Source organism: Pseudophryne corroboree, assembly GCF_028390025.1.
Source record: "Pseudophryne corroboree isolate aPseCor3 chromosome 3 unlocalized genomic scaffold, aPseCor3.hap2 SUPER_3_unloc_86, whole genome shotgun sequence".
In the NCBI taxonomy this organism is placed as follows: Eukaryota; Metazoa; Chordata; class Amphibia; order Anura; family Myobatrachidae; genus Pseudophryne; species Pseudophryne corroboree.
This window is the reverse complement of record NW_026967581.1, coordinates 307,347-317,260: the sequence shown is the minus strand read 5'-3', so window position 1 is coordinate 317,260 and position 9,914 is coordinate 307,347.

Below are 9,914 nucleotides of genomic sequence, written 5' to 3'. Positions count from 1 at the left end.
ATAGATATAAGTGATGTTACTGTGACGCTCCCAGATCCCCTCACCTCAAGAAGGAGGGCAGTAGGAGACAGGCTGTCGGAAGGTGAGGGGGCAGCAGGGGCAGACGGGATGGCAGGTGTAGGGTCAGTGGGAAACAGACTGGTGATAGCAGGAAAGGGTGGTTGTAGAAGACAGGTGGCAGCAGGTGAGGTGGTAGGGTGGGGGGATCCGGTAGGTGAGGAGGGGTTGCAGTAGAGACGGGGTAATGACAGGCAGGGGGCTGCATGTGTGTGTGTGGGGGGGGGGTGTAGGAGACAATGGTCAGCAGGTGAGGAAAGGAGCAGGTGAGGGGGTCAACAGTAGACAGGTGGGGAGCGGCTGGAGACTGGGAAGGGACAGGTAGGGGGCAGCAGAAAGTGGTGGCAGTGGGCCACAGGTAAGGGGGGTTGCAGGGCGAGATGGGATACGGCAGCCATCACCTGGAGGATGAGAGCGGCAGGAAATGGAGGAGGGTGACGGCAGGAGAGACAGGTGGGGAAGGGAAGCGGCAGCCATTATCTAGAGGATGAGAGCGGCAGTAGAGACAGGTGGGGATGCTGTTCGCGTCTGCCAGTCTTTTAAATGTCCCTCCAAAAATAGTTGCCATCTCCTCTAGCTACCGTCAGAAGTGTCTCCTCCGAGGCGGTGGCCATTTTGGGTGGGACACTTTCAACATTATTCCATGCGGAAACCAGACATGGAATACTGTCTCAAAGTGACCGCAGCCGCATTCGCCCCGTGCGATTGCACAAATCGTCTAGCCCTAGAAATGGCTTTGGTGGCAGAAGACTGGGGTGTGGCAGGAGATAGGTGAAGGGGCAACAGGAGAATGACAGGGAGCGGCAGGTCAGAAAGGCAGCAGGGACAGATATGGGGCAGCAGGTGAGGGGACATTAGGAGAATGTCAGAGGAAGCATGGGGGGGGGGGGGTATTAGGAGAATGTCAGGGGCACCAGGTGATAGACAGGGCAAGCAGGCGAGATGGCATTAGGAGAATGTCAGAGGCATTAGGAGAATGTCAGAGGCAGCAGATGACAGACGGACAGCAGATGAGGGGGCATAAGGAGAATGCCGAGGGCAGCAGGTGAGGGGGCATTAGGAGAATGCCAGGGGCACCAGGTGACAGACAGGGGCAGCAGGTGAGGGGGCATTAGGAGAATGTCAGAGGCAGCAGGAGGGGGGCATTAGTAGAAAGTGGAGGAGCAGCAGGTGAGGGGGCATTAGGAGAATGTCAAAGGCAGCAGGTGAGGGGGCATTAGGAGAATGTCAGGGGCAGCAGGTGAGGGGGCGTTAGGAGAATGTCAGGGGCAGCAGGTGAGGTGACATTAGGAGAATTCTAAGGGGCAGCATATAAGGGGGCATCATGAGAGGATAGGAGCAGGAGAGGGGGTATTAGGAGAGTGTCAGGGGCAGGAGGGGGATATTAGGAGAGGTTGGGGCAGGAGAGGTTGGGGGAAGGAGAGGAGGTATTAGGAGAATGTAGGGGCAGGAGAGGGGGTATTAGGAAAGGTTGGGAGCAGAAGAGGGGGTATTAGGAGAATGTAGGGGCAGGAGATTGGGTATTAGGAGAGTTTGGGAGCAGGAGATTGGGTATTAGGAGAGCTTGGGGGCAGGAGAGGGGATATTAGGAGAGGTTGGGGGCAGGAGAGGGGATATTAGGAGAGGTTGGGGGCAGGAGAGGGGGTATTAGGAGAGGATGGGGGCAGAAGAGGGGGTATTATGAGAAGTTGGGGGAAGGAGAGGGGGTATTAGGAGAAGTTGGTGGCAGGAGAGGGGGTATTAGGAGAGGTTGGAGGCAGGTGAGGGGGTATTAGGTGAGGTTGGCGGCAGGAGAGGAGGTATTAGGAGAATGTAGGGGCAGGAGAGGGGGTATTAGGAAAGGTTGGGAGCAGAAGAGGGGGTATTAAGAGAATGTAGGGGCAGGAGATTGGGTATAAGGAGAGTTTGGGAGCAGGAGATTGGGTATTAGGAGAGCTTGGGGGCAGGAGAGGGGATATTAGGAGAGGTTGGGGGCAGGAGAGGGAATATTAGGAGAGGTTGGGGGCAGGAGAGGGGGTATTAGGAGAGGATGGGGGCAGAAGAGGGGGTATTATGAGAAGTTGGGGGAAGGAGAGGGGGTATTAGGAGAAGTTGGTGGCAGGAGAGGGGGTATTAGGAGAGGTTGGAGGCAGGTGAGGGGGTATTAGGTGAGGTTGGGGGCAGGAGAGGGGGTATTAGGAGAATGTAGGGGCAGGAGATTGGGTATTAGGAGAGGTTGGGGACAGTAGAGGGGGTATTAAGAGAGGATAGGGGCAGGAGAGGGGGTATTAGGAGAGGAGAGGGACAGGAGATGGGGTATTAGGAGAGGATAGGGGCAGGAGAGGATAGGGGCAGGAGAGGGGGTATTAAAAGAGGATAGGGGCATGAGATGGTGTATTAGGAGAGGTTGGGTGCAGGAGACGGGGTATTAGGAGAGGTTGGGGCAGTAGAGGGGGTATTAGGTGAAGTTGGGGCAGGAGAGGGGGTATTAGGAGAGGATGGGGCAGGAGAGGAGGTATTAGGAGAGGCTTGGGGCAGGAGAGGGGGGATTGGGAGAGATTGGGGCAGGAGAAGTTGGGGGCAGGAGAGGGGGTATTAGGAGAGGTTGGGGACAGGAGAGGGGGTATTAGGAGAATGTAGGGGCAGGAGATTGGGTATTAGGAGCGGTTGGGGACTGGAGAGGGGTACTAGGAGAGGAGAGGGGGTATTAGGAGAGGATGGGGGCAGGAGAGGGAGTATTAGGAGAATGTAGGGGCAGGAGATTGGGTATTAGGAGAGGATGGGTGCAGGAGATTGGGTATTAGGAAAGGTTGGGTGCAGGAGAAGGGGTATTAGGAGAGGTTGAGGCAGGAGAGGGGGTATTAGGAGAGGCTTGGGGCCGGAGAGGGGGTATTAGGAGAGGATGGGGCAGGAGAGGGGGTATTAGGAGAGGTTGGGGCAGGAGAAGCGGTATTAGGAGAGGCTTGGGGCAGGAGAGGGGCGATTGGGAGAGATTGGGTGCAGGAGAGGGGGTATTAGGAGAGGTTGGGGGCAGGAGAGGGGGTATTAGGAGAGGTTGGGACAGGGTACAGGTGGGATTAGTGGACATTACCTGGAGGATGAGGGGGCAGGAGGTCACACCCTGGATGGAGGAATATGTACCGGAAGTGGGTGGGGCGGTATTTCCGAGCCATCGTCAGCATAGCGCATGGGATTATGGGTAGTGACTACCACGGCAAAACTCAGCAACCAGGAGCTGCCCCGCCCACTTGCTGCCCATAGGCCGCAGCTCCAGTCACTGTTAGACCCAGCTCCGCCCTCTCTCCCTCTCTAGTGATGGGTAGTTCATGAATGATTAGTTCAAAATGAACTAATCTTCAAAGTGAACTAGTTCGTTCAGGTCACAGCTTTGGCAAAGATTAGTTCATCAGGAAGGAGGAGTCAGACACAGACACAGACAGAATAGAACCAGCAGCTGCATTAGGCTTCTCACTGTCTCATTCACTTCACTGGATTTTCACTTCCTGAATCTGATGCTGTGAAATGAAAGGTAAAAGTACAACACAGCCCAGCAATACAGATCTAATAGAAAATAGCATCTGCGCTGCCTAGCCAAAGTCTATGTGTGTCTGTGAGTGAGCATGTGTGGTCATGCTGCTCACCTTTCTGTGATACAATCACTGTCCTATTAGTCCAGATGTCCAAACACTTGCTGCTACTTCTGGTACTACTGGCTTCTGTGCATACTGCTGTGCTAAACCTTCTGCTGGGTGTTGTGTAGGTGCAGCTGCAGCAGCACTGTTGTTATTCAGCTCTCACTCAGCAATACTCATGAGTCAGTACATCTCTGCTGCCACAGGGGGCACTGCTGTGATCAGACATGGAGTGGACTCACTCTGTGGAGCTGATTGAGTTACATTGTCCTGACGACTCCTTGCAAGTAGTTCATTACAGATCACTGATCAGATCTCTGACTCATACAGCCATACGAGTCAGTGCAGTACCTCTAAGCTACCATGTGTGGCACTGCTGTGCTCAGGCATATGCATTGTATGGAGCTGATGCTGAGCTGCATATAGCCATGATTCATTCCCCCAGTATATTAGGTGACAAGCTACACTCCCAATCAGCTAAAGACACAGCGCTGAGTCCCTGTAGGGTCAGATGACTCCACACAAGACACAGGGGGATATGTACTATGCACCTTCAAGTAACATAAAGTGGAGCAGTTGCCCCTAGCAACCAATCAGCTTCTGTCACTTTATATACTGTTGAAGATAAATGACAGAAGCTGATTGGTTACTTTACAACATCTCCACTTTCTCTCTCTCTAAGGTCTGTTACATTGGGGCAAAGGGACTTTTTTTCTTTTAATTATTGTATTTCAAAAGCAGAAAAAGTGACTTATGAGGTTACTCTGAATTTGGGTCACTTGCATATTATGAAGTAAATAGGAGTACCACCAATGGGAGTAATATGGCAGAGATACGTATGTCACTATAAGGTTGTTATATAACTTATTGCTTTTCTTACATATAAAACAATCTGACATATTACACACATCTGATCATTTACTCCTACAATGAGCTAGTGTTAGAAATACCTCCTCTATGTGTAATAGTCTAGACTAGTTCTACATCCAATCATTCCTCTCAGTCTCAGAGTCAGTGAGTGACAGGATGAACTACAGGAACTACATGAACTAATCTCCTGAGAGAACTAGATTTCCCATCACTACCCTCACCCTCCCATACGCCGCAGCCCCGCCCCCTCTTCCTCCCATACGTCACAGCCCCGCCCCCTCTTCCTCCCATACGTCACAGCACTGCCCCCTCTTCCTCCCATACGTCACAGCACCGCCCCTTCTTCCTCCCATACGCCACAGCCCCGCCCCCTCTTCCTCCCATACGCCGCAGCACTGTCCCCGCCCCCATATCCCTACTATTGGTAGCAGCCCAGTCCCCGCCCACAGCTGCCTCCTGCACAGCGCATGGGATCAGCCACCAGCCCAGCCCACTCTCTCATAGGCTGCAGCATCCCGCCACTCAGCCAGCACCGCCCCTGTCTCTAGCTATTGGTCGCAGGGTCCAGTAACTCAGTCACCTTTCTCCCGCTCATTGCTCGCAGTCCAGCCCCCTCTCCCTCCCAACACGTCATGATGAGTGACAGGACGCTCAAATCAATGGCGGGTAGAATGGGAGGGGCTGGATGATGAGTATCTGCGGCCTGTGTCGGGAGACTGGGCGGGGCTGCTCCTGGTAGCTTAGTGACTGTGGCTGTCCCTACCCATAATCCCATGCGCTATGCAGATGGTGACCCGGAAACAGTGCCTCGCCCCTTCCAATACACAGAGCTCCGCCCCGGTCTCCTCTGCTGCCGCCTCCTTCTCCAGGTAATGGCCGCCGCCCCCTCTCCTGCCGGGCAGGGTGTATGTGCTGCAGTGTGTGGTGCATGGAGAGTATATTACCCGTGTCATACACACACAGCACTGCACACACTGATGTCACTGTTAATACAAGGTTGTTACACATAGGGGGCGGTATACAGACATAGGGGGCGGTATACACACATAGGGGGATGTATACACGCATAGGGGGGCAGTATACACACATAGGGGCAGTACACACACATAGGGGGCGGTATACACACATAGGGGGGCGGTATACACACATAGGGGGCGGTATACAGACATAGGGGGCGGTATACAGACATAGGGGGCGGTATACAGACATAGGGGGCGGTATACACACATAGGGGGATGTATACACACATAGGGGGCGGTATACACACATAGGGGGCAGTATACACACATAGGGGGCGGTATACACACATAGGGGGCGGTATACACACATAGGGGGAGGTATACACACATAGGGGGCGGTATACACACATAGGGGGCGGTATATACACATAGGGGGCGGTATACACACATAGGGGGCGGTATACACACATAGTGGGACGGTATACACATAGAGGTGCGGTATACACACATAGGAGGGCAGTATACACACATAGGGGGGCGGTATACACACATAGGGGGGCGGTATACACACATAGGGGGGCGGTATACACACATAGGGGGGCGGTATACACACATAGGGGGCGGTATACACACATAGGGGGGCAGTATACACACATAGTGGGGCGATGTATCTGTGGGGGGTTGGTGCCGACTTCCCACTTATTTAGTGTGCTATAATGTGAATTTCACCTTGTACTGTGTGCTATAATGTGAAAGAGGCACCAGTACTAGATAGTATAAGGGGTTCTACTACACTAAACATGCCCCCTTTTAAGTGACCACGCCCCCTTTTCTGGAGCGCACGCGCATGATTGAGTCCTTGACTTTTGCATACCCCCACTTCAAAATTTCCACTTTGACCACTGATACTACCCCTGTATATTATGACAACACAGGCCGCTCCTCCTGTATACTATGACAGCGCAGGATGCTACACCTGTATATTATGCCAACACAGGCCGCTTCTCCTGTATACTATAACAGCACAGGATGCTACCCCTGTACACTATAACAACACAGGCCACTCCCCCTGTATATTATGACAATACAGGCCACTCCCCCTGTATATTATGACAATACAGGCCAATCCCCCTGTATATTATGACACTACAGGTCGCTCCCCCTGTATACTATGACAGCACAGGATGTTACCCCTGTATATTATGACAACACAGGCCGCTCCTCCTGTATACTATAACAGGACAGTATGCTACCCCCTGTATTTTATGACAACACAGGCCGCTCCTCCTGTATATTATGACAACACAGGCTGCTCCCCTGTATACTAAGACAACACAGGCCACTCCCCCTGTATTTTATGACAACACAGGCCGCTCCTCCTATATACTATGACAGCACAGGATGCTACCCCTGTATATTATGACAACACGGGCCGCTCCTCCTGTATACTATGACAGCACAGGATGCTACCCCTCTATATTATGACAACACAGGCTGCTCCCCCTGTATACTATGACAGCACAGGATGCTACCCCCTGTATACTATAACAGCACAGGCTGCTCCCCTGTATACTATGACAGTATAAGCTGCTACCCCTGTATATTATGACAACACAGGCCACTCTCCCTCAATACGATGACAACACAGGCCGCTACCACTGTATATAACAACACAGGCCGCTACCCCTGTATACTATGACAGCACAGGATGCTACCCCTGTATATTATGACAACACAGGCCACTCCCCTGTATATTATGACAACACAGGCCACTCCCCCTGTATATTATGACAACACAGGCCACTCTCCCTCTATACAATGACAACACAGGATGCTACCATTGTATACTATAACAGCACAGGATGCTACCCCCTGTATTTTATGACAACACAGGCCGCTCCTCCTGTATACTATGACAGCACAGGATGCTCCCCCTGTATATTATGACAACACAGGACACTCCCCCTGTATATTATGACAACACAGGATGCTACCCCTGTATATTATGACAGCACAGGATGCTACCATTGTATACTATAACAGCACAGGATGCTACCCCCTGTATTTTATGACAACACAGGCCGCTCCTCCTGTATACTATGACAGCACAGGATGCTACCCCTGTATATTATGACAACACTGGCCGCTCCTCCTGTATACAATGACAGCACAGGATGCTACCAATGTATACTATAAAAGCACAGGATGCTACCCCCTGTATTTTATGACAACACAGGCCGCTCCTCCTGTATACTATGACAGCATAGGATGCTACCCCTGTATATTATGACAACACGGGCCGCTCCTCCTGTATACTATGACAGCACAGGATGCTACCCCTGTATATTATGACAACATAGGCTGCTCCTCCTGTATACTATGACATCACAGGATGCTAACCCTGTATATTTAAGCAACACAGGTCGCTCCCCCTGTATACTATGACAGCACAGGATGCTACCCCTGTATATAATGAAAACACAGGCCGCTCCCCCTGTATACCATGACAGCACAGGATGCTACCCCTGTAAATTATGACAACACAGGCCGCTCTACCTGTATACTAAGACAACACAGGCTGCTCCCCCTGTATACTATGGCAACACAGGATGCTACCTCTGTATATTATGACAACACAGGCCACTCCCCCTGTATATTATGACAACACAGGCCACTCCCCCTGTATATTATGACAACACAGGCCACTCCCCCTGTATATTATGACAACACAGGCCGCTCCCCCTGTATATTATGACAGCACAGAATCCTACCCTTGTATATTATGACAACACAGGCCGCTCCTCCTGTATACTATGACAGCACAGGATGCTACCCCTGTATATTATGCCAACACAGGCCGCTTTTCCTGTATACTATAACAGCACAGGATGCTACCCCTGTATACTATGACAATACAGGCCACTCCCCCTGTATATTATGACAATACAGGCCAATCCCCCTGTCTATTATGACACTACAGGTCGCTCCCCCTGTATACCATGACAGCACAGGATGTTACCCCTGTATTTTATGACAACACAGGCCGCTTCTCCTGTATATTATGACAACACAGGCTGCTCCCCTGTATACTAAGACAACACAGGCCACTCCCCCTGTATATTATGACAACACAGGCAGCTCCCCCTGTATACTATGACAACATAGGATGCTAACCCTGTATTTTATGACAACACAGGCCGCTCCTCCTGTATACTATGACAGCACAGGATGCTCCCCCTGTATATTATGACAACACAGGCTGCTCCCCCTGTATACTATGACAGCACAGGATGCTACCCCCTGTATACTATAACAGCACAGGCTGCTCCCCTGTATACTATGACAGTATAATCTGCTACCCCTGTATATTATGACAACACAGGCCACTCTCCCTCAATACGATGACAACACAGGCCGCTACCACTGTATATAACAACACAGGCCGCTACCCCTGTATACTATGACAGCACAGGATGCTACCCCTGTATATTATGACAACACAGGACACTCCCTCTGTATATTATGACAACACAGGATGCTACCCCTGTATATTATGACAGCACAGGATGCTACCATTGTATACTATAACAGCACAGGATGCTACCCCCTGTATTTTATGACAACACAGGCCGCTCCTCCTGTATAGTATGACAGCACAGGATGCTACCCCTGTATATTATGACAACACGGGCCGCTCCTCCTGTATACTATGACAGCACAGGATGCTACCCCTGTATATTATGACAACATAGGCTGCTCCTCCTGTATTCTATGACATCACAGGATGCTAACCCTGTATATTATGGCAACACAGGATGCTACCCCTGTATATTATGACAACACAGGCCACTCCCCCTGTATATTATGACAACACAGGCCACTCCCCCTGTATATTATGACAACACAGGCCGCTCCCCCTGTATATTATGACAGCACAGGATCCTACCCTTGTATATTATGACAACACAGGCCGCTCTACCTGTATACTAAGACAACACAGGCTGCTCCCCCTGTATACTATGGCAACACAGGATGCTACCCCTGTATATTATGATAACACAGGCCACTCCCCCTGTATATTATGACAACACAGGCCACTCCCCCTGTATATTATGACAACACAGGCCGCTCCCCCTGTATATTATGACAACACAGGCCGCTCCCCCTGTATATTATGACAGCACAGGATCCTACCCTTGTATATTATGACAACACAGGCCGCTCTACCTGTATACTAAGACAACACAGGCTGCTCCCCCTGTATACTATGGCAACACAGGATGCTACCCCTGTATATTATGACAACACAGGCCACTCCCCCTGTATATTATGACAGCACAGGATCCTACCCTTGTATATTATGACAACACAGGCCGCTCTACCTGTATACTAAGACAACACAGGCTGCTTCCCCTGT